The sequence below is a fragment of the Miniopterus schreibersii genome, assembly GCF_964146895.1.
Source record: "Miniopterus schreibersii genome assembly, chromosome: 6".
Classification (NCBI taxonomy): Eukaryota; Metazoa; Chordata; class Mammalia; order Chiroptera; family Miniopteridae; genus Miniopterus; species Miniopterus schreibersii.
In genome coordinates, this window is record NC_138107.1 from 56,709,119 (window position 1) to 56,734,536 (window position 25,418).

General features: G+C 43.7%; 1 protein-coding gene across 4 annotated transcripts in view; it reads right to left on the reverse strand.

Moving 5' to 3' along the window:
- Positions 1-25,418, reverse strand: part of FYN (FYN proto-oncogene, Src family tyrosine kinase) — a 193,961-nt gene that overhangs the window by 56,980 nt on the left and 111,563 nt on the right. The window lies entirely within an intron of this gene.

Below are 25,418 nucleotides of genomic sequence, written 5' to 3' on the forward strand. Positions count from 1 at the left end.
GGGTATGAGCAGGATGTCAGGCCAGCCTACCGTCACCAAGTCACTGAAAGCTGCTAATTAGCTCCTTCCATTCCCATTAGCTTCTGACATCTTTCAAAAACACTTAAAAAAATCAACCCCATGTTCTCAGGTAGTGGCGGGTTAAAAACTCGAGTCTTTGCCACCTCGCCCTGCTCCAAACCTCCTTCTCCTGAGCTCCCTGTCCCAATAAACGGCACCAGCAATGACCAGCTGCGCGAGTCAGATCCTGAGGCGCATCCGTATTTGCTGTGTCTTGTTTACTTCACTCCTCCTGTCTCACACTCTACTATCCAAACACGCTGAGCTTCTCATGTCCTCAAAGGTTCCATTTTTTCCGCTCTCCTTCAGGCCTCGGAGCATGGCCTTGAATACTGTTTCCCTCTCCTCTTTGACATGAACACATCCTTCATGTCCCAGTTAAGACACTGCTTCCTCTGTGAAGCCTTCTCTGATTCTCCCCCTCCCAGGCTGGGGTGGTGCTCTTCTTAAGTGCTCCCACGGCATCTGGACTTCCCTCATATTGGAACCTGTTGTGCATATTAAAACATGGCCTGTCTACTTGTTCCACTGTCCGATAGACTGTGAGTTCCAGGGAAGCAGGGCCCTGTCCATTTTTGTCATAGCTATATTGCCAGTGCCTGGCACACAGTAGGTGCTCAATAAAGAGCAATTGAATGAGCGAAGATTCTCTAGCCCACTATGTTTCTCTTTTACCCTTTCTTTCTCTCTGCACCAAGGCCAACTGTTCTTCCAGTGACTTTTATTGGAAGTTTGCCCTGCACTTTTGAATCTATTGGCATGTGTGAGAAGTGAAGATGATTGAGAAATACAAGGTAAGTTGGTTAAATGACCCCACTATGGACTAAAATACCCTGTCAAGCTGACGGGGGGAGGTAGAACATGCAATGGATGTCCCTGGCAAAACTCTGAAAAGTGGCCCCTCTGGGACCAAAGAACCAAATAAGAAACACATGACATCATGCGTAACTACATGTATTCACTGGGGAGGGTGCAGTTGGTGCAGGACGGGAATGGCCGTGAGGAGGAAGGAGAATGAAAGAGCCAGCTTTCCTACAGTATCTTGCAAAGCAAAGTGGGGAGTGCCACGTCAGACATGGAGGCTCTCAGGGGACTGTTCTGAGCATGCTTTTCTGCTGGACCCTGGGGTCATGGAAGCAACCTCAGACTGTTCTAAAGTCTTCTCACATTGCGTGATTCAATAAGTACTTATGGAATTGAATGTCAGTTCCTGAGAATGGAAATATCTGGAAATGAGCCGCCTACTGCTTGAGCTGAGATCACCAAATCTGGAACACATTTACTCGTAAATCATTTTAGATTAACTTACAGTATACTGTGTCCAACATGCTCTCTAACTTACGGTAAATGAGTATGATTTTAACAAGTTTCCAAAAGGAAATGCAAAATATCTCCAAGTCATGATTTACTGATGAAATTTCATCATTTGTTGTTGGTGTTGCTTCATAAGAGTGAAACATGTCTTGCTCACTTTAGATTAACTCTTTCATGGTGGAAAGTTACGCCAAGCTTCTACAAAGGACAGACAGAAGACACTTCTTGTCCCACTTGCTTTTTTGGGGGATTTCACTGATGTACTGTGTCTAGAGGATGTGAGACCTGAATAACAAAATAACATCATTTACACCAGTGGTTCTCAGCCAGGATTGATTTTGTTCCCCTCACCAAGGGACATATTAGGCATTGCCTGGAGACATTTTTGGTTGTCACACCTTGGGGATAAGAGGTACTACTGTCACCTAGTGGGTGGAGGTAAGGATGTTGCTAAACATCCCACAATGAACAAAACAGCCTCCAACAACAAAGAATTACCTGACTCTAAATGTTAATAGTGTCAGGGTTGAGAAATCCTGATTTATGGAGAGAAAAGAATTTGTATCTATATATTTGAAATAGTATAAAAGCTGTTTCCCTTATACATATATGATTAGCATATAATCTAGAATGCTCCCTTAGGAAAATAGGCATGCTAGGTAAAAGGAGGCAATTAAAAATATTGACATAAAATGCTCTGATTTTTCTCTAGAAATTTGCCCCTGTAGTAGAGAAAATAATCTAATTTTGCCCCTGGTTGTTGTGGCTCAGTTGGTTGGGGCATTGTTCATACACTGAAGGGTAGTGGGTTCATTTCCAAGTTGGGGTATGTGTGGGAAGCAACCAACCACTTGATGTTTCTCACGTTGATGGTTCTCTCTCTCTCTCTCCCCCCTCCTCTTGCAAAAATCAATGGAAAACATATCTTCGGGTGAGAATTAAAAAAAAAAAAAAATCTAAAATCAATGAGAATTCTCATTATAAACTACTCTTCTAACTCCAACAAAACAAAATAAAACTTACATCAAAACCCCATTGAAAATATGAAAATAAGACCCTACATCTAATCAAACTAAGAAAAAAAAATCTTTCAAAATTTACTAAAAAAAGTATTACCACTGTCATAAATAAATAATGGCTTACATACAATTTTATAAATAGTGGAAGGAAATAAATAGTAAGCTCCTTGAAGACAGGGATTATTATTATTATTATTATTATTATTTTTGTTTGTTTCATTATTATATCCCTAGTATCCAGAACAGTGCTTGGCACGCAGTAGGAGCTCAATATTTGTTAAACATTTAAATGCAGAAAACCAAAACTCAATCAAAATCATTTTGGAGAAAATAATCCTCTTTTACCACGTCCTGCATTTGGAATTTTGAGTAAGGCATATTTCTATACAGATCTTGCTAATTCTTTTCCCTTCATTGACAAACATGAAGAAACCAAAATAAATTAGTAAATGCAGACTCGAGCCATTAAAGTTAATCACAATGAAAATATTTGTATATTTGTATATTTGTAAGAAGAACTTGTGGTCTTCTTCCTCCCACTTGGGGTGGTCTGACTAACCATTTCCTGATGGAAGAGTCAGAAGATGCTACATGAGTTGTACTCAGTGTGACTTCAGGCGCCTTGCCGAGAGGCAAACTTCTCAGCATTTGAGTTAAAACAGAAACATTCTTCATTATGCACAGTTTCGTGGTAGGGCTTTCACGGCCAGTGCCGTAGGTCCATGAAGAACTGATGCCCTGACATACTTGCTCAAGATCTGCGGGGCATTGGGAAATTCTTGAGTAATGCCATTCTAAATGAGGGCCCTGGAGTTACCCTGATCAGTAAATCACACTCCATGAACTCACAACCATCCTTCTCTGCATGTTGCTATGCCTAGAAAAACTGATGGGTAAGCACTCTGACCAACTGGATCCTGGGCCTGTGGTCAAGGTATCTAGATTATAGTTACGAAGCTCCCTATCCGCCAATCCTGCAAACTGAGGGGCTCTGTTTCTGTAATGCATTGTAAAACCCGATTTACTTACAATTTCTTTAGTTCAGTGGATCTTCTCACATGTGCCAACAGCATTAAGCAACTCCAGGAAGAGTTGCCAAAGAGAGATTCCAAGGATGGCCACACCTTGCTCCAGTGACCATGGCAGACACCATCAACTGACCATAGCATTTTCTGGTGCTGTGCCATGAGCAGCCCCAGAATCTGTCTTCACATAGCCCTCGAGTGATTGACTGAAGCTGACATAAAGGATGGGATCTTTGCTGCTCTAGGCACAGGCTGCTGATCCACAGTGAGTCTGGCTCAACGTCCATTCCCTCCACTGCTGCCAGAGACCAGGGTTTGGTCTGCAAATGGCCATTAAACACAGATATGCTCATGTTTTCTCATATGGCAGTCAATAAAGTACTGCCTGTTTGCTCAGGGTGCAATGTTGCAGGACTTCTGAGGAGATTTCAGGTGTGCATGAGAGCTAGGTACCAAAAATGGAAAAAGGCCACTGGCAGCCTTCTGCAAAAGTTGATTACTTTCTCTGGAGACACATAAACTTGCAGGCAGAAGAGGGATGGCAGGAGGAGGAAAGGTGAAACTGACAACAAATAACTAATTTCAGCAACGTAAGCACTTCTGTCTCAGAAACCAGCCTGGGTGCGTGTGGAGAAGTGACAGCCCTCAGGCGTCAGTCACCATCCTTGCTCCTGACAGCCCAGACTTTGGAGAGTGACACTAGAGCCACACTGGCCTGTAGTCTGATGTGGCACATTTCCTGGGAACCTAGAAACCAAACACAAGTAACGGAGATGGGGACGGTTGAAAAAGAATGGAAAGCTGAACTGTAGATCTACTACACAGTTCCATCCACTTCTCTGGGAGAAAAGCAAAAACTGGCCGCTTAACAAGCAAACAGCCTTTCCCATCAACAGGAACAGCAGGAGGCAAGAGAATAATAAGATGCGGCAGAGACACATCAGAAATGACTTCTGGCAAAGGCACATCGGAAATGACTTCCCGACAGAGGATTCGTGGCAGGGGGCTCTTGATCCTTGTAAAACTGGAAACACCCACAAGTATCAACCTGAGATATTTTGCTACATTCTTAATGGAGAAAAGGAATCCCTAGAAGCCCAGGGAAGGCTGGCCCTAGTTTTCCCCATGTGACTGCGGGAAGTGGGATGTTGAGTGACAGATGAGTGCCATGCCCGTAGCAGTGGTAGCTGGGACACAGGATCTGTCACCCAAATTTCCTAACACTTTCAGTCCTTTATGATGATTTTCAATCCTCTTTGTAGGATACTGGGTCCTCACACCCCACAGGGAGTGCAGGCAGTGCTACCTTCTGGGGACAGCCAGGACAGAAGGGCCCCAGATGACTGGGGGGCTGGAGAAAAAGCAGGACCCCGCTGACTCACTGAGTATTGTTTCAGGACAATACTCAGATGAGGCATTCTTATTTCCCTTGCTTTACAATGGAGGATGAGAGAGGTCTGGGAATTTGCCCGTGGCTCAGTCAGGGGTTGAAATGGGATCTGATGCCAGACAGATTGATTCCTTGGTCAGTACATTGGTCCTCTACACTGGAGCCATCTCCTGCCCCATCGAATCCAGGCCAGTCCACGCACGGGTGTGGGTGAGGGAGGGAGAGACCTGTGGGGAAGGTCCCCTAGTTTTACAGAACCCAACCTCATGTGCATGACTAATGAAGGTCCTGATTTCGGGTCGTGGGCTCCCTCCCCCACATTCACACCCCACTTTCTGAGACTGGCTCTGCAGGGGTGCTGGGACCATGCCAGATATGGTGAGTCACCAGCTTCCTTGTGTAATTTGGCATCTTAATGAACGTTTGAGCCAATGACACCAAACCAGCCCTGAGTTTCCTGATATTTACTAAACGCCGTGGGGTATTTATACATATCATGAAGGAGACAGCATCGGTCTCCTTGGTATAAAATTGAGCCTTCCTACTGCACTTAAAACATGATTTGTTTTATAGGCAAAACTTTCTGCAACGTATCTACTGCATAAACGAGCTACACATGTAATGCTGCCTCCAAGCACAGAATAATAGATTTCCACTCTCGATGGAGTCTTGTGAGGGCGAGTCCCCCACCACGCACAAGTGATCAGACACGACATCTCTGTGGTGAGGAGACTAATGTGAAAGCAGGAACACATATGTTGCCGGCATGGCCACATGCAACCATGGGAGGACAGAACCTATTTAAAAAGTCAAGTCAAACCTCTGCTTCAGAAGTAAGGGGAGGAGCTGGGCCCATCTGCTCATCAGTGCATGGCTTACAAAGGCCCTCTGGAGGGTGAGGGAAATGGATCCCGTTGTACACTGCACTCAAGGGAACTGAGCCAATATGAGCCACTTGTAAGATGTCACATTACCTTAAGAAACATCCACATTCCTGGCACCTAGGGTATTTTTTTTTGTCTCCCCCTCTCTGACTCCCAGGCTGAGAAGCAGCAGCTCCTGCCCCTGCAGCGTGCTCTTTTGCTTCTGTATCACCTTCCATTCATTCCCCAATGCCCAGAGATTCAAAAGCACTTAATAAAAAAGAAATGGAAGCATCAGGCGCTGATGGTGAGATTTACCATCACAGTCAACTAAATTCTGGAACCATTCCCAAGCCCAAATGGCCAAATGAGGGCTTAACACCAAACCGTGGAAAGGCTCCAAGAGGAGGGAAGGATGTTTCTTTCTTATACTCACTTCACTTGGAGTCAGATGGTGGCAAAAACAGGGATATGTTTTAACTGTTTATGCCAAAGGTTCAGAAGGATTTAGAGCACAGATTGTAAAGTTCTTCAGGCCTTCCCCCACCCCTTTTTGGATCACATCGAAGTTTCTTTTGGTTAGTATTTTAAAATTCTATCTTATTTTATATTTATTGAGATATAATTCACACACCATAAGATTCACCCTCTTAAAGTGTATAGTTCAGTGGTTTTAAATATATTTACAAAGGAAACCATTACCACTATAAATTCAGGACCCTTTCATTAACCTCCAAAGAAACATCTATTCATTAAGCAGTCACTCCCCATTCCCTTCTCACCCCAGCCCTGGCAACCACTAATCTACTTTCTGTCTCTATGGATCTGCCTATTCTAGACATTTCATATAAATGGAATCATACTATATGTGGCCTCTGGTGACTGGCTTCTTTTACTTGGCATAATGTTTTCAAGACTCATTCATTTTGTAGTACGAATTAGTACTTCATTCCTTTTTATGGCTGAAAGTATTCCATTGTATAGATATAACACTCATTTACCATTCATCAATTGATAGACATTTGGGTTGTGTCCACTTTTTGGCTATTATGAATAGTGCTGCTATGAACATTCATGTATAAGCTTTTGTGTGGACATGTGCTTTCAATTTTCTTGGGTTAATATTTTAATATATAAGGAATTTATATAGATAAAACCCTGCAACTAGGTAAATGGGAAATCATGCGAATTGGCAACTCAAAGAAAGGAAAAACAACTTGTAAAACATAGTAAAATGTTACTTTCAATAACAATCAAAGACACACAATTTAGATTAGTGAGATATTTGCACCTCTAAATTGACAAAATTTAAAAAAAGAAATCTGCCCAATAGTGATGAAGTTTCCTTTAAATGCATATTTTCATACACTGATGATAGAAGACTGACTGGGAATGAGTAGACAACCTTTTCATAAACCAATTTGGCGAATTATAAAAAAAACTTGCCCTGGCCGGGCGGCTCAGTTAATTGGAACATTGTCCAGTACACCAAGGTGTTGTGGGTTCGATTCCTGGTCAGGGCACATACTGAGGTTGCAGGTTTGATCCCTGGTCAGGGCGCAGATGGGAGGCAACTGCTGGATATTTCTCTCTCACATCAATGTTTCTCTCTTTCTCCCCCTTCCTCTCTCTCTAAAAGTCAATGAAAACATATCATTGGGTGAGGGTTAAAACAAACAAAAACAAAAACCAGAACCTTAAAAATGGGCCCATTCTTTGTCTGAGTCTGTGCTAAAGAGATACTTCTAAAAAAAAAGGACATTTGAAAAAGTTCTATGAAGTTACTTACAATATGAATTGCAATTCGAAAACTTGCTAATTGTTTAACAAGAAGGCAATGGTTAAGTAAATTGTAAGCCTTGCCCGTAATATAAAATTAAACAGAAACTAAAACTTATGTTTACAGAAAATTGTTAGTAATATGGAAAAATGCTCATGTTATAGTAAGGAGGATCACATGATTGAGACTATATATAACTAGAAAATTGTTTGGAAGGAAAGAAACCGAGATGCTTGCTGGTAGTGTGTAGATGATAACACTATGGGCAACTGTTCTTCCTTCTTTCTGTTTCTTTATTTCTCAGACTTTCTATATTGCGAATGTACCATTTTAATAGTGAGAACAAACCACTATTTTAAGTAAGAAAGTTCCCTTCAATCTTATCAGTTATTGATTTAATTTGTATATAAGTTGATAGCAACCATACATTGCTGAGGTATGCTCCATGCACTTAAAAATTAAGAGAGGGAGAGTGATTGATTCTAAAGCCTGCTAAGAGGCAACCTCTCCTTCTGGGATGTGTGAAAGGTGACAGTACCAGGGGACAGAGAGACTCCCGAGTGTGTTTTTATAACATCTGTGTTGGGTAGTGGCAGTGAGGGAGCAGTGCCAGGAGTGGGGGGTTGATACACACAGATGAACAGCCATAGCAATCTGGTTAAGGGCATAGGTTATACAAAGCCAGAATCAACTCACGAGATCATGTTGGTGGCAAGTGGCAGAATCTGAACTACAGAACCAGGAGTGGAGTGGCCAGATTAGTGGGTTTTTGAGAACCTTTGGGCCCCAAACTCCTAGGTAGCGGGGGGAAAGCCAGTAAACTCAGAATGACAGTACTAGTTGATGTCACCTGTGGACCCTCATCAAGGGGCTCTGGTTGCTGAGGTGCCTGGAGGACCTCTCTATGAGCAAGGGCCTGACGACCATATGTTGGCACAGCTCAAAGAAGGTGGGAGGGTGAAGCGCAGCACTGTTCTTCTTTGGATGCCCGTTGGTGGTGGACACAGGAGACTTGCTTAGGGCATTAGGTGGAGAAATTCTCTATTTTCTGCTCACCTTTCCTCTGGTTGCCTTCACCCTTCCTTGTTGGAACAGTGAGCCTGGGATTTTGATGCTTTGACTTTTGACTAGAATCCCTCAGTTCCTAGAATTTGGGGCCATCCAAGCAGGGCATAGAACAATAGCAACGCTGGTTTATGGGATCTGAAAATGTTCAGAAACACAAAGAATTCACAAAGATGTTTCTCTCTAATGTTGGTATTCAGACAAGCATCTTTCCTTGGCCCTGTTCTGTAAAGACAACCCGAAGAAAACAAGAATAAAAACAAAGATGTCGGCTTTATTCATGAACTAGCAAAGAAAAACAGGAAAGTCAGTGTCACATCTGGGCCACAGTGGCAGAGGCTGGCTTTCTGGGCTGGACTGGCTGGGGGCCCAAGGGTCAGGGTGTCCTTCCCCAAAAGAAATCCATTGGCACAAAACAGCTGTTTGAATAGGCGTCATCAACGCCCCCTCCCCGCCAGTGCTGAGAACGAAAGCCAAGGAGGTTCACTCTCCAATGCTGAACAAAACCCTCCCTGCCAATCTTTCCAGTCTCCATAGAGGTTCCTTGCCAGATGATTCTGTAAATGTGGCCTCGCCCTTTCAAAAAACAGTGAATTCTTTTTCTCTTTAATTCACCAGTTCCAGTCAAGAAGATCCATTCCTTTAAGGAAACAGAATGGACTTTGAATAAAGAAATGTTAATTTTCTTCTTTTCACCCTCGAGCTCATGTGTGTGTTGTGACCTCCACGTCTCCCCTTCCCACTGATCATTTATCTGGTTATGCAGTCAGAGCCCATCAAAATCTACTGCCCTGAGAATTTGGTTGTGAGGCCATTTGTATTGTGTTTTTGGAACTGAGGCTGGTCTTTCTTTGAAGAATGACATGAAGCCTGGCCCCTGCTCCTCTGGATCTTTATGTTGGCACTTTCTCAAGTTGCAAGGAATCAGCAACACCAGGAGCCATAACTTTTGCACCCCTTGCAGGGGTTTAGAATTTCAAAGCTTCTCCGCAGCTGTTTTGGTGTGAATGTCGATAAAGTAGGCTGTTGGAAAACACACTCCTCTCTAATTTCATGGCCTCTACTGGGACAAGGAACAACAGTGACAGTGATGGGAATAAGGGGAGCAGAGAGGTGACTGACTCTAGCCAGCCTCCTCCTACCACTTTATTGCCTAAAGGAAATGAGGGCTGTCTCTGCCCTCCCTTGAGTTTACTTTCTTTACCCCCGGTGAGCCCAGATTGGCAGGTTGGTCGACTGGGTAGTAGTTGCTTCAGGGACGCTTTTGCCAGAGGTCTGCTCATGACTGCAAGCTGAGTGGCAGCAGAGAGACAAGGAAATTAAAGGAGAGATAATAAGGAAGAGGGAGAGGACACAGAGCCCGCTGAAGGCAGTGCAGTGGTGCTTTCCCCAGCAGCATATAACGACAGCGCTTGGGATGACAAACTGTGGCCACTTTGTGTGGGAGGAACATGCGCTACATGGGCTAGACCACTTGCTGATGACTTACTTGGCACCTGATAGAAATCCAGTTAACAAATCCAAAAAGGAAAGACCAGTTTATATACCAGTATGCATTTTGTAAACACTTTTGCTTATAAAATTTATAGTAAAGCAATTCAGTAGTGACTTTTCCCTTAGAATATCTAGGAGGCAAAGTATGATTTTTTTTTTTTTTTTTAGAGTGTTGTATGGCAGAGTAACTGAACTTGAGGTTATCTCCTTAAAGATGACAGCATAGAAGTTTATCTTCCCCTTTCCTGATGTTTGCAGGATTCTGGTCCTGGGCATAAAGGAACACAGCCTTGCAACCTTGAGGCCCAAATCTACATCACTGAGAACAACTGAGTAGCGGAAGGATGAAGGCAGATGAGGGGTGTGGCAGACAGCTCACTGTTTCACCAAATCCACCACCCTTCTTCCACAGTAACAGTTTTAACGAGGGCTATCTGTGGCTATGTTAAAAAATGGAAGACTCCCTTGCAGCTAGGTGTTGCCATGTCACTTAATTCTGGCTAAATGGTTATAAGCAGATATGATATAGTCATCTGCTGCATCCTTCCAAAGGACTGGGCTGCACTCCATTCTCCTTCCCACTTCTTGTGGACAAAAGTGCATGTGGTGCTGCTGAACTGGCTTCATCCAGACAGGATGGCAGCCTAACAGGGAATGGCAGAGCTGTGGGACAGAATGCCTCGAGCACGGCTGCTCATTCACCCTAAAGCTCTGATCTCAGACCCTAACACGAGAGGGTCATGAACATCTATTTTGTGTGAACCACTGTTTTTGCGGGAAGTGAGGTGGGGGTCTTTTGAGTATAATAGGTAACCTGCACCCCAACACAAAAAGGAAGCAAACCTAACACAGAGGTCAAAGGGTAGCTCTGTTGGTCACTTATTTGTTTTCACCCCCTGCCTCTAGACCTAATAAGAGCATCTGACCTCCTTTGATACTGACAGTTAACCCTGGATTAAGGCAGGTTAGTAGAATAACAACAATAACAAATCATAACAATTGCTACCATTTATTGAGAACTTACTTTCTGCTTGGCACTTCACATATGGTATTTCACTTAATTCTCAGAACAACCTTAAAGGGGAATTCCACAGTTAAAAAACCTTGGACTCATAGAATTTAAGTAACTTGCCTAGGGCTACCTAGCCACTGGGACCTAGATCCAAGTCCATGTCTAATGCAATCACATCCTCTTCCGACTACCACATGACCCCTTTTGAGAAGCAGGCTCTGCTCTCAGCCATCATCTTTGCTCCTTTTGCAAAAGCCTAATCACAACGAGGCTCCAGTTCTCTCTGGCTCTTCCCTGGGCTTGCTAGGTACAGCTATTCCCCTCCTGAACTGCTGGAAATGAGGAAATGAAAACAAAACAATAATAAGAACAAAGAAACGCCCCCCCCCCCCAAAGTTACTCAGAAATCACCATAGTAACAAATCATTAGTTTTCAACTGTTTAATTTCCCCAGCATTCTTGTTTCCCTGCACATATCCCTTTATTTATAGTCAGCCTTTATTCGGCAAACATACTTTGATCCTCTCTATGTGACAGGCACTGTGCAAAGTGCTGTGGGTATAAAGTCATGTAAACACGGTCCCTGCCCTTGAGCTTATATATACTTGGGAGGGAGATGACAAGTCAATCAGTGGACTTGGGTTGGGAAGGGATTGCAGAGGAAGCCCAAATTCATCCAGGTCAGCAACTGTGAAGGTGACTGGACATTGGCTCAGGCAAGAAGGGGGTGAGACAGCACATCTGAGAGCACAAAGGTGTGGGTAGGGCATGGTTCCCTAAGGCTCATCTGAATCATTCCCATAATTTACAGGGCACTGAAACATGTGCCAGGCATATTGCGAAGCTTTGGGCTTGCAGAGTGAAGGAGACAGGCTCCTGCTGAAAAGGAGCTTATAGCTTAATGGAATGGATCTGTACAGCTGGGAAGGTGGTTGGAAATAAAGCCAGATCCTGAACAACTACGTGTCCATTCTACTGAGTGCTCACTATTGTGCCTGACGCTTTGCTATCACTATTGTGCCTGATGCTTTGCTATGTGCAATCAGCAAAGTATCTCCTTCGACCCACCACAGCCTTGTGAACTGGGTATTACTATCATTGGCAGTTTTTCACAGATGGGGAAGTAAGTGTAGGGAGGCCAAGTTACTTGCCTAAGGCTCACAGGTAGGCTGGCTGGATTTTAACTCAGACCTGGCTGAATCTAGGACAGATACTCTTAACCATGTGCTCATAGGCTAAAGCATTTGTATATTATACAGCTGACACTTATTTAGTATTAAGTGGGAGTGAAACTGGGTCTTGATAGGCACATACTGAAATGAGGAAGAGAAAATAGAAGTGTGGGGGAGCCAGACAGGGAGGCCGAGAATGGGAAGCGATTGCATGCAAGTGGACAGAGAGGTATCTAAGTAAGACGTGACTTACTCAGCTGGACAAACAACTCTATCCATTCTAACTACATATCTATGCACAATTCATACCTCATAAATCATCCCTAACCGTAGCAAAGCTGTAGCTTTTGTTGCCTGTGAGCATAAAGATCTGAAACCATATTGGTGCAGAGGCGGCTTACTGTGGGACTATGTAAGCTACATTTTCTGAGAGCCTTGTCACAAAAAGAAGCCCAAGATCTTTTGGGGGTGGAAGGACTGGGAAATAAAGGCTTGTGTGCAGCTATGTAGCTAGCTGCCTAAACATGACAAGGACAGACGACAACAGAGATAGGCACTGCAATGCAGGACATTTGGAGGAAGACAACTGCCCACTAAAAAGGGCATGTAGCAACTAAGATCCAACGATGAACTGATGTCTTCTGATGTCCACAAGAGGAGCCTGAAGAAGGGGCTTGAGCTAGAGGGGCAGGTAAGTGTAAGGTAAACAGGGGCCCACCACCCTCCACCTCCAACTGTGGGGCATTTACTCCAAGTCAAACAGGAATGTCCTTATCACGATGCAGAAGTGGCAGTTACACCAGTTTTGCATGAAGTATGTAATATTAACCAATTCTTTAGACCAATGTCAGAACGTGGCTTATATTTTAGCCACAATAGCTCTGCTCACACCTACAGGCTCCCCACAGTCAGAGGATGGAAACTCCTGCTCATCCACCAGCAGCAGTCATCAGCCAGCAGCCCTGAGCAGCAGCGGTTTGTTCCGGCCCTAAGCAGAACCAGCCTGTCCTCAGTGTTTATGCTGAGCTCCAGGTAACAGCAACCGGAATGCGGCTTCACACTCCACCCCAGATCTGCTTGAATACAACCAAGCTGACTCAGAGAGTCACAATGGTACACACTTGGAATGAGCCCAGGCAACAGCTCTGCCATAATTCTTTTTGACAAAGGCTGACCTGACATGCTGATTATCAGCCCAGGTGAAAAAAATGGTCCTGTGTATAATGAGCCTGCACAGCCTAGGTTTCTACCAGGTTTCATTTTTACCCTGGACACAGTGTTCCTGAATGCACTCTTCTCTAACCCCCTCTTCATTGCCTAGCCACCGTGCTTCCCGCTTAAGATTTTCATTTTCTATACAGGTTCCACTGCTAAAATGAAACTTGCAAAAAATTAGTGAATCTATTGATCTCTTATAGAACAAATTGATTGTTTATACCAATTCTTGTCTTTCCAAACTGCTAAGCTGATGACTAACTTTGTTTTTCTTGACCATACCTCCTCCCAGACCTGCTTCTGTCTCAGCCCACTTGCTGGTTCCCCTTCCCTGCCGTCCTGCTCGTTCTTTCTCTGGTGCCTCAGACGTTCGATCCCTCTTCAGCTTAGAAAGTGGCTTAAATAAATTTCTCCTTTTTACTTTTGGCTCCGTTTCCCCATTGCAAAACAAACACACATATTTCATCGCTTCCTTTTTGGTACCAGAGCATTTTGCGTTCTCATTTAGGCCAGGTGACAAAACTGTCAACCATTTTCAAATAGGCAAGACAAAACCAAACCAAACCTACCCCAAACCCTCCCTTTGTTTCTGTTGTGATTCCAACATAGACAAGGGATGTTATTCGCAGAATTTTCAATCTGCCAGTACCAAGTACAGTAAGTCCTCAAGGTAGTTCTTGGAACTGTGGTGAAACTATGTATCATGAATCAAATTTTACCATAGGCTAATTGATACTAACAAGAGTGAAGTTCCTATGGCATCTCATCAGCATTATAATGAAAGGATGCTATTCAAAGACTTGCTGAACTGGAGAGAATGTGGGACAAAATTCATATATATTGCCGGTGGGATATAAACCGGTACAACTAATTTGGAGAAACAATTTTACATTATTTAATAAAGATGAAGATGCATCTAGTCTATGAGTCGTAATTCCACTCCTAAGCCCTAAAGAAACATGCCTACGTGAACCAAGGGATATGTGCATCCGGCAGGTCTGGGGGAGGCCCAGGAATCTGCATTTTAATAGCTCCATCAGCACTGTGGGGGGCTCACTCTACTGCAAGGGTTTGGGATTCAAGGCTTACAATGTCAACTCAAATCTGTCTTTGGAGCTGGGTTCCCTTAAGGCTTGTGGTTGCAGCCAAGGGAAAACTCCCTGAGGAGGAGTGCTGGGGGGCAGGGGGCACTGGCCATGTGACTATCCTCGGACAAAGACAGCCAGTCTGAGAGTCTGGGAAAACTCCTTGTTGTTTCCAGTCTTCCTCTGTCATCCCTGGCTGCTCGGGTAAAGTGTGGCTTATGTGTTCCTCACTCAAACACTCCCTCATCTTGGAGTCACATCCTCATCACCATCACCTTCATCTTCAATGCAGAGCCCACCTGAAAGGGTCCTGCTCTGAGTGTGGTGCTCCCTGCCAGGAGCAGGAAACACCTAGGCGAGGCTTTAGGGGTGGGGCTGGAAGGTGAGCCCTGGTAAAGGGCCACAGTTCTTTAGCACACAGGCACATGTCTTCCCTGTGCATGCTTTACATGGTATCTATGTGTGTGATTCTGGTTGAGCCCAACACAAGCACAGTGCCTGGTACAACCTGGCCTTTAATAAATATGTTCAAAAGACAATGGACAGGAAGCGAGAAAGTGAACCAGCCTCTTTTAAAGAAATGAAGGGAATGCCCTGTCTTCCTTCTGCTCTGTCTGCTCTCGTTCAGGGAGGTTGTGTAAGGGTGGCTCTCAGTCACCCTCACTTCCATTCATTTCTTCTCTTGATGTCAAGAATGGCTTCCCCCTCCCTCATCTCTAAGTGAACAAATGGAGAAAGTGCACGGATTGGCTAGAAGGCCTCCCTCCACTTGCTCATTCTAATAATCTTCCTATTTTGAAACTGAAATATCCCCAGGGCAAAGTGCCGGTTATTCGTGACTATTGTTCTTTTAGGTTTAAAAACATCTTCAGGTGTCAAAAGCTCTACTGATTCCACTGGACACCTGAAACCTGATCTGTTATTTAGCTCCAGTAATGTACTGAGGGTGGATGCAATTTGTTTAGTTTAAATTATTAACCCATAATAATGTGGGATTCTGGCAAGGTGCATATGTGTGGGATACAATGTTATGTTGGGAGGAAATCAAGATGATGATATGATGTAAATACATATGGTGTTTGGGTTGGGTTTCAGGGAGGCCAGAGGCCTTCTCAGCATCCCACAGCCCTGCTGGGCTCTGTCTCTCACTGGGGCTGCTGTGGTCCCCACTGGAGCTGCCAGCTGCCTGCCCAGCAAATGTCTCAAGAGAGGCCTCGGCCAGGCAGTTCATTATTTGGGCATGTGGATGGAGACAGGAGTGGTTTTCCTTTACTGGTTTCAATTTCACTTTTTATAACACAGCCATATTCTAATATTAATTACTAATAGGAAGTTACTGATACCTGACCATCTTTGGGATATATCCGTTTCATATGGTTCAAATTAGTAGACAGCATCTAGACCACTATCTGGCCATATAGTAGGTGCTCAATAAATCATAGGTTTAACAGGCATGTGTGTGTGAGGACAGGAGGCATGCTGGAGCCTGGGGGTTCTCTTGGGGTCATGACTGGCATTTCTATCCCAGGCACAGATGACATCCACTGACTTCCTGGCTGCCCAGGAGACAGCCAGTCTGCCATCACTGGTGTCCAGCCACACCACCAAACTAATCACTTTGGATTAGGGATAACATTTAACAAGTTTAACTGAGAAGACAGTGAAATAAATTATTCTGATAAAAATTAAGAGAAAATTAAAAAGGAAATGAAGAGGGGAGAAAGCTGAATTTCTGCCTAACCTCTATTTGATTTCAACTCCAGAAGGAATCCACTGCCTAGCATTTTTTAAAGGAACCTCAACAGTCATACCATACGCAGGTTTTTAAATGTATTAGTTGGAAGGTGGGGGTGCTTATCTTTTAGAGAGAAAAGGAGGCTTGAGTATAACTCTTGGGTTAAAAAACTGAATCTGAATCATACCATCAAAGAATCAATTTCAGGGGTCACTAAAACTAAGCGCTCCAATCAACCAGCATTTTTGCATGTAATATGCACCTAAACAGCAATGTCCAAGCACAGACTTTTCAGAAGTCCTATTCTGATGACTGAGAACACAGAGAAGAGTGCATGGATCTCAGAACAGAGGGGTTATATTTAGCTCCACTACTTCCTCAAATACACAAAGAGAGAGCTCTGGAAGCCCTGGCATTGTCGGCGGTCCTCGTGGCCTGGTATAATGTGAGATGAGAAAGCACAAAGAGAATAGGGAAAGCATAGTCTGATTCCTTACGGATCACTTCTGTGGCCCCACGAGCATTGTCAGCCTCTCCCATTACACTGTCCCCAGAAGGCCTGAGTCGCCTGACTGCAGATACCCTGGGACCTTCACAGACCACAGGGGCTGCTGGCCACATAGTAGGTGCTATGATGCCAGGAGTGGCCACCATCTCTAAGTCAACTGAGCGAGGTCACCTGGGCCTTCTCCTTTTCCTGTGCTAAGGAAGAGCAGAGTCCTCTGCCAGACAGATGCACTCACCCTCTGACCAGAACTGGATGATCTGGAGGGATGTGGCTTTGAAACATTTTGGGTTAACAGTTTTTGGATTTGTGGCTTTTTCTGATGGTAATCGTTCCTGCTAACTAACTACCTTCTGACCTATATGCCCAACACTCATTTGTTTGCTACAAATAGGCTCACTGAATTCAGTAACGGAAAGGAGAAAATGACGGAGGAAAAAGGCAGTTTGCTTGGTAGTGCCGGAGAATCTCTGAAGTGTGTGTATGGACGCCCTGGCTCTGTGGTGTGATGGGCTACCCAGCCCAGGAATCACCTTGGGCTGACACTGGCCTTGGGATGGAGGTCTGTGCATCCAAGGTCAACAGTGCCATGAGCACAAAGCCCTGTGGCTGAGAGGTGGGAGGGTAGTGGCTCCTACAACACACAAAGATTCCTTCTTTGTCTTCAATTATTGCTGCAAGGAGCCTAAAATGCTCCTGAGTTCTGGGTGGAGACAAAGTGCTGGGAGTGGTGATGCACAGAAGGAACCCAAAATATAGAATTGGAAATTTATTTGGTCACTTGAAGAGTTTTCTCTTTTGGATTCCGGCCAATTTCTCTTTTCTGTTAAACAAACAAAAAAAAGCTCCAACTTTCATTTCTAGTCCTCTAGTTTTGCTGAAAAGGTAGAGAACATTAAAGAGTCTGAGCAGAATGGAGAAAACTGGCTGCTGTTGGAACAGCAAGTAGGCTGTTTGACACCCAATGGGCTCCTGTGAATCCCACAGGGGAGCCCTGTAGACCTAGTTACAACCCCAGGTCAACTGAGCATGACCAAGAAGCACATCATACATGATTGCAGCCATTTGCGAGGTCAGGGAAAAGTATGGTGCTTACAACAGCTGCACCCACACACCTGTAAGTGATGAGCAAGGATCTAAGACCCATTACCTGTTATGTATCTGTCTTTTCTAATTACTAGAGAATGAAGATGATAATGGAAACATGCAATGTTCATATGTAGCTAACAAGTTAATCATGTAATTTTGCACATCAGTAAGGATAAGTAAAAATCAGACTCAAACCCAGAGACAAATCATTACTTAGTATCTTATGTTTTTCCTAAATAAAAGTGCCAGGGCCAGGCCTAGGATGAAGTGAGTGAGACACTTGCCCTGGGAGCAAAATATAATGAGATACCAAGAAGCTCAATAGTCAGGATAAAAAAGATAGCACTAAGATATTATCTTGAGTCTGACTTTGTCTGGGTGCCCTTACATTATGTACTTACGGAGAGTGCCTCAGTTGCCTCCCTCGGGTCCCAGGCTGGTAAAAGTCCATCAACTAAAGGAATTACATGACTGGAGGATGCCCAGTTATAGAATTACAAATGAAATCAATTAATAAGGCTCATGAAAGAGTCTTGAAATGTATCCTACTGTTGGGCAAGGATTCTCACCTCTAGGAATTATCCTAAGGAAACAACAAGGATGTGCGCAAAGGTTTAACACTCATTTCAGTGTTATTCATGATAATAACAAGTTAGAAATAATCTAGGTAGTTACCCACAGGGGATTAACAAAATATGGTATCATACCAGATTCTCGTGCAGATTAAAAATGACAATGCGGCAGAATAGTAAATAATCCTGAAACACGTTCAAGATGAAGTCAAGGGAAATATGCAAGTTACGAAACACGAGGTGGAAGCTGGATCCGATTTTTCTCTCTTCATTCCTGCCCTCTATACCCAACCCCCACGCGGCAATCAGAGTGATCTTTAAAAAAAAGTTATTCCTAGTCTTAAAATGCTTTCTTATTGTACTTAGAATAACTTTAAACTATGCAGCGTCCTTGCTCAGGTCCCTGCCCGTCTGTCCCTCTAGCCCATCTACAGATCCCCGTCATGCCTCTTCCCCAGCCATACTGGCCGCCTTTAGGGCCTCTGCACAAGCTTTTCTCTTTCCCTGAAATGCTCTTCCCCCAAATACCCACATAGCTGGCTCCTTCCCAGGATTCAGGTCTCGGCTCAAATGTCACCTTCTCAGAAAGGTTTTTCCTGGCATCAACTCTCAGTTGGCCACTTCCCTGTCACTCTATCATATCACTCTGTTTTGTTTCCTTCATAGCACTTAACACTCTCAGAAATGATCTTATTTAATTACTTGTTTATTTTCTTGTTTACTGTTTACCTCCTCCCATTAGAATGAAAACTTCATGGGGATAGGGGTTTTCATGATTGTTCACTGTGTACCCACAGTGTCCAGAGCTGTGTCTGGCACAGAGTGGACCCTGGTAGACAGATGCTGAGTGACTATATGGAGATGTGTACGTATACACACACAGATTAGTGTACACATGTGTGTTCACATAAAAATAAAAGGAAATGAAATAGCCCAGCACAAGGAGTATCTCCGGATACTGAAGTTCTGGATGGTTCTGTCTCTTCCTTTTGCTTATTTATATTTTCCACAATAATGTACTACTTCTAAAATAATAAAAACAAAAATGTTTCCCTCTGTCCACATTTTAGAGTACGGCCACTAAGGAAATGCTGCCACAACTTGATTGAGACGAGAACCATAAGAGGTCAGAAATGGAAAAGATCTTAGAGGGTGTTGGGGTCGATTCCACCTCATTTCAGAGAGAGGAGTCCGGGGCCCAGCATGGAGAAATGACTGCCTGTTTAAGGAGCAGAACACAGTAAAAGCGAGTCCAATGCTCCTTTCACTGCACCACTGGTTCTCAAACTATACACACAAGAGTCATCCAGAAGGCTCGTGAATACACAGGCTGCTGGGCCTCACCTCCAGGGTCTCCGAGGCAGCGGGTCTGAGAGTCTGCACTTCTGACAGGTTCCTGGATGACTCTGATGTTGCTGGTCGGGGGCCACACTTTAAAAAGCACGAGGCTATGCCATGTTGCCTTTCATGGCTCCCTTAGAAAGGTCTTGCTCTTTTTGTAAGAATGGTAGTGATGAAAACAATATCTTCACCCAAAGAATTCATAGAAGACCCTACCTTTTAGGCCCCCTCCCAGAAGTTCCCCCAGAAGAAAAGGGGGCAGGGATAAGCAATTCTGAGAGCCTACTCTGCACCAGGCATCATGCTAGATGAACTCCAGTGTGTTTAATCTGCTTTACTGTATAAAACCTAAACTCAGAGAAAGGAGCTGGCCTAAGAGCAAACAGCTAGGGAGTGGTGGAAGCAGATTTCAAACCATGCCTATCTGACTATAAAGTCCATGTTCACTCTCTAACCTTCAGAGCAAAATAAAACACTGTGGGACACAAAGTGGCAAATCGACATCTCCAACGTAGAAACAAGCACCCCAAGAAACATTAATATGACACCACGCTCCCAATGACATCGAAGGTGTAGACACCAATATTAACATCCACACTTTTCTCTGGATCTGGAGCCAGGGCTTACTCATTTACATGATACTCAGAGCCCCAGGGTAAAGATGATTTCAGTCAATGCCTGGCTTACTGCAAGTCATCTGTGAAGCAAGTGGGAGAGGGAGACTGTATCAATCTCCGCCTCCAACAAAGGGGAGAACTCACATGCTTTGTGGAGAAAGAACCTAACAGACTTAGTAGCTGAACAGACAGTCCCACTATTTGAGGAACTAAATTTAAATTCAAAGCCAAATGTAGCTATGGGAATGTGTCATTTACCACTTTAGGTCAAAAATAACGTAAGAACTACTTATTGCTCGTTTTCTAGTTAATTGAGGAGGAAACTGACAGGGGACAAGAAAGTCTTGGTGATAAGGTCACCACACCTACAAACATCCACATAGTTAACGAGTTACAATCTGTCCCATACTGTGCTCACATGCGACCCAAGTTTGGGAAATCTCCGTAAACACTGCGATTGAAAAGGGGCTTGATGACATTCTTTAACATCATAGTTTTGGTCAGAATTCCAAATTAAGAACAAGATTAAAAATTAGTGGGTTTTTCAGGAGCAACAACAAAAAACTTGGTTTTCTTTATCTGTCTCTCTGTATTTCTTACTTAACATCATGATTTCTCCCATGTTTATTCTGAATCCCTGAAGCAGCTGCATCAGTAGGTTTTACATGAAAATAGAAGGAAATACTTTCTGTGTAATTCTGGCTATAAACCAGAGGAGTCAGGGCTTCAACTAAGACAGCTCACAGGATCAGTTCCTCTCATGTCCTCTCCGAGGCCCTTTAGTGCCTCTTCTTTCAGAAACTCATGTTTTTACTATGGTCAGTGGAGACCTCAAAAGAAAGATAAGTGGTGAAGAGGGAACAGGGCAAAGTGGATATAATAAAAAGACACGAGATTCCCAGAGATGGGTACCTGAGAGTGGTGAAAATTTGATAACCAAGGCAACCGTGCTCTAAACACAATTATGAATATGTTTAAGGCTGGAAATGACTGTGGTTTTCTTTGTGTAGCACATCAGAAAGGCGGACCAAATTCACAGCTTCTCATTTGTTAATGGCTGAAAAGATCTGGCTCTTTTACTCCCAATAAAAATGCACAGGATTTTATTTATTACAGAAAAAAGAAGGTCTGGAAGATCTTGTAGAACGAACCCTGGGTCTCAAAGCCAATGAGCTGTCTCCCTGCAGTCAGCTTTGAGCCAGGCTTCTAACGGGGGACACGAGATTGGGCAGAGCAGCATTAAATATGAGCAGTTCTCTTTTTGGTCCCGATGCTCGCCCTTTATGAAGAGTTGGAAGAGAGCCATCTTGCCTTCCCCAGAGGAATGATGCAGCTGCAGCTGCAAGTGCAGGTTCAGCAGCCCTATCCCACTGTTACATGTTTGCTTTTAAACACTGCACTGGACTAGCAGAAATAGCTCTCATTTCTCTCTCTCTCTCTCTCTGTCTCAAACACACACACACACACACACACACACACACACACGCACACGCACACGCACACGCACACACACACACACACACGCGCGCACATGAGCAACGAAGCTTTGAATCTGCATTAGTGCCCGCACCTGTGTCCTGGCAAGGATTTAAGAAGAGACATTCTCTAATTTTCTCTAATTTCTCTCTGAATGGACAGCCACCTACTCCATAGGTTTCCAATATATTTTGGCAGTGTGCGGTGCTCCTGATTCTCACAGAGCTCACAGTGGCCTTCAGCCTGGGGTAGTTTATGCGGAAGACAAAAGAGTAGCTACTTGGCAGATAATACTCTTCAGCCCTTAGGGAGGGCACTCAGCTGGAAGGATTTGTTTTCCTTGGAGATCGGAAGTGCTTTTCCAGCAATTATTTGATCTTTCCTGGGAACTTGTACTTTTGAACAACCTCCCAGTCTGGCGGGAGCACATGGGCTTCTATTCTGGTCTCAGCATTATCACTAACCAGACGTGTGACTTTGGGCAAATCATCTGGCCTTTACTTCACCTCAGTTTTCGTATTTGCCTGCTGGGACAATTATCCCTTCCCGGCTTACTTCATGGGATTTTTGTGAAGATAAAACAAAGAGGTATATGTGAAGGTATTTAGGAAATGTGAAAAGCGAACTTATTGTTAGATGGTATTTGTATTGTCTTTCACTTTTTTCTGCCCTGGTTTACGGTATTAGTGGTATGTTCCGGTTTTCTTTCTCAGAACTGGGTAGGAATTCTTTCATGCAGAGGAGGAGAGGTAGAAAGGGCAACCCAGGAAGAGAGCATTGTCAGGTTCTTGCTACCACTTGGACAGAGAAAGCAAAGAGAATAGGACCAGAACACTGTAACATTTCCCAGAAAGTCTGCTTTTGCTAGGGCCCCAGAACATTCTGGTTCTTATCTGTATCCTCTTCAGAGCTCCCACAGAGAAGGCTACTGCAGTGTTGAATGAGTGAACAAATGAATGAATCCACCCACCCATTCACCCACCACTTATGGACCAATACTATGTATCTAACAGTGTGCACAGAACACAACGATGCAACATGCCATCCCCATAGCTGAAGAGCGTCCAGCCAATAGGAGAAAGCAGTCATGGAAAGGACTTGTTTTGCTCTAATGTGGCAAGTGTGCTCTCCTGAATAAATATATGTGGTGCTCTGAGGAGCTCAGGCAAGTGTGGGTCACTCCTGCTCGAGGAAGCTGGGACAGATTCTTAGAGGATGCGCATCTGAGCTGGGGCTGTGGGAGGACTGGTGAAGGAGTGGGTGGGCTAAGTGCTCCCCAGAATGAGGAACAGCTCTATGAGGGCACAGAGTCAGGAAGGAGCATAACAGGACACGGCCTGGTTTGGTGTGACAAACATCAAGAGTGTGTAGGTGGACAATCAGAAAGTCAGGCAGGGGTCTAAACGTGAAAGAGGAAGCAGGCCATCAAGGCTTCTGAGCAGAGTTACACAGTAGATGTGTCTTTCAGAAAGATTACTAACCAGCAGGAAAGATGGACTGGAGGGCGAGGGGGTAAGTAACAGATTTAAAATTTAATGTTAACATTTACATTTGTAGAACACTACAAAAAGTCCTGGTTCTTTTCTGTAATCTTTGCAAATTCCAAATTAACACAACCAACCATAAATTAGGGAGTAACTATATGCCTTACAAAAAAATTCTTCAAATAATAAATTTGTGTTGCACAACTTACAAAACATTGATTTCCCATATAATCTAGGACAATCTGTGAAAAGAAAGGTCCTACTGTATGCTTCTGAAGTGTGGCTGGCCATCTATGTACTGTGGCACCAGGAGGAGTCCAAAAGAAACAGGAAACTGCTGTCCCACCATGCTCCTGGTACAGAAAGGGGTGGCAGCCAGCTTTGGAAAATAAAAAAATCTAAGAAATAAAAGGAACATTTCTAATAATTCGGGGAGGTTTAGCAAGTAATATGGATTTTCAGTTCCTTCCCTCTTTCTTTGTAGTTTTTTCTTAAGTTTAGGTATAATTCCCATGCAGTTCAATGTGTAGACGTGAAGCGTACAGCTCAGTAAGTCCTGACAAATGTATGTACCTGTGTAAACTAAGCCTGTGTGAACTGTGATAGAGAACACTGTCATCGCCTTAGAAAGATCCTTCAGTGCCCCTTAGCAGTCAGTCCCACCCAGGGCGACCACAGCTGTAACTTCTACCTGGTCCAGGACATAAACGTAACCATATTCTTTGAGTCTACTTATTTTTGATATTTATCCACGATAATGTACATTTCAGTAGTTCATTATTGCTGAGTAGTATATAGTTTTTATTGTTTTATTCATTATAGTAGTGCTGAGCAGTATCCCATGGTATAAATAGGCCACCATTTCGTGTGCTTTAATAGCTCTCTCTTTTGCTAAAGCATGCAACTGCTACCCTAGGCAAAAGAGCCGGCGTGGGTGTGCATGCAGGTCAGGTGAGCCTGGCTTGGTTCCACCCAGAGCTGAGAGCTTTGGTTTGCAATGTGTCCTCAGCATGATTGTGCGAATCTGCCTCACTTCCAGTGATAAAAGGAATGTTAGAGCCAAAATGACTAGCTCCTTTTGAAGGCAGCGTAACAGTGGCGGAGGAAAATAAAACACAGCCTCAGCTTCTACAGTTATTCATTACTATTCCACGTGTTGCCTTTGCCTAGCTGGTCGGAGGTGGGGGTTGGGAGATGTGAAAGATGATGCAGGAACAAACAGAAAGAGAAATAATCCCCTTCTTGATCTCCCTCCTTCCATATTTTAACATTAAATTCTATAAGTAGGTCAAAGTGAGAGATGAACTGTTGAAAGCTACAGCTAAAGTTTAACAATTACTTCTCAGAAGATTGTTAATTAGACTGCCTTGGGATACAGACTTCGGAGTGCATATTCATTCTGATAGCAGTCACAGTACAAGGCATCTCATAAATAAAGGCCATGTAGAACATATCCACAGGAAACAGCTGCAGCTGCTAAGGGAACTTTTGACATTAAGGAAATGCGGGACTTCATGGAATTCGAGGAGGGCAGGAGTAATATATCACACAGCAACACTACTGGAGCAAGAGCTGGCCCCGTTTTCAATAGATACGCTCATTTTACAGCAGTTCACGCTTGCTTACCTCTCTCTGGGTTTGGGGCAGACAAACATGGCCTATCAAGAGCAAAAATTAAGAGACATATGATCTAGACACAGAAACATTTACAATTTCAAGGGCTAGAAGCAAACTTGGGCTTGTTCAACTGTACAGACCTCACTGTCCAGTATGGTGTGTAGGCACTAATCACACTTGGCTGGTCCAAACAGATGTGGTGTAAAGTATAAAACACATAACCGCACTTCAAAGACTTAGAATGAAGAATGTAAAATATCTCATGAATAATTTTTAATATATTGACTGCATGTTGAAGTGAGAATGTTTCGGATATGTTGTCTTAAATAAAACATATTATTAAATTACTTTCACCTGTTTCTTTGTTTTTTATTTTTTTAAATGTGGCTACTAGAAAATTTAAAATAATGGGTGTTATTGAGTGAATGTTAAAAAAGGTAAAACCTGTGTTGCCTGCAACTGTGGTTTGTATAATAGGTCTATGGCCA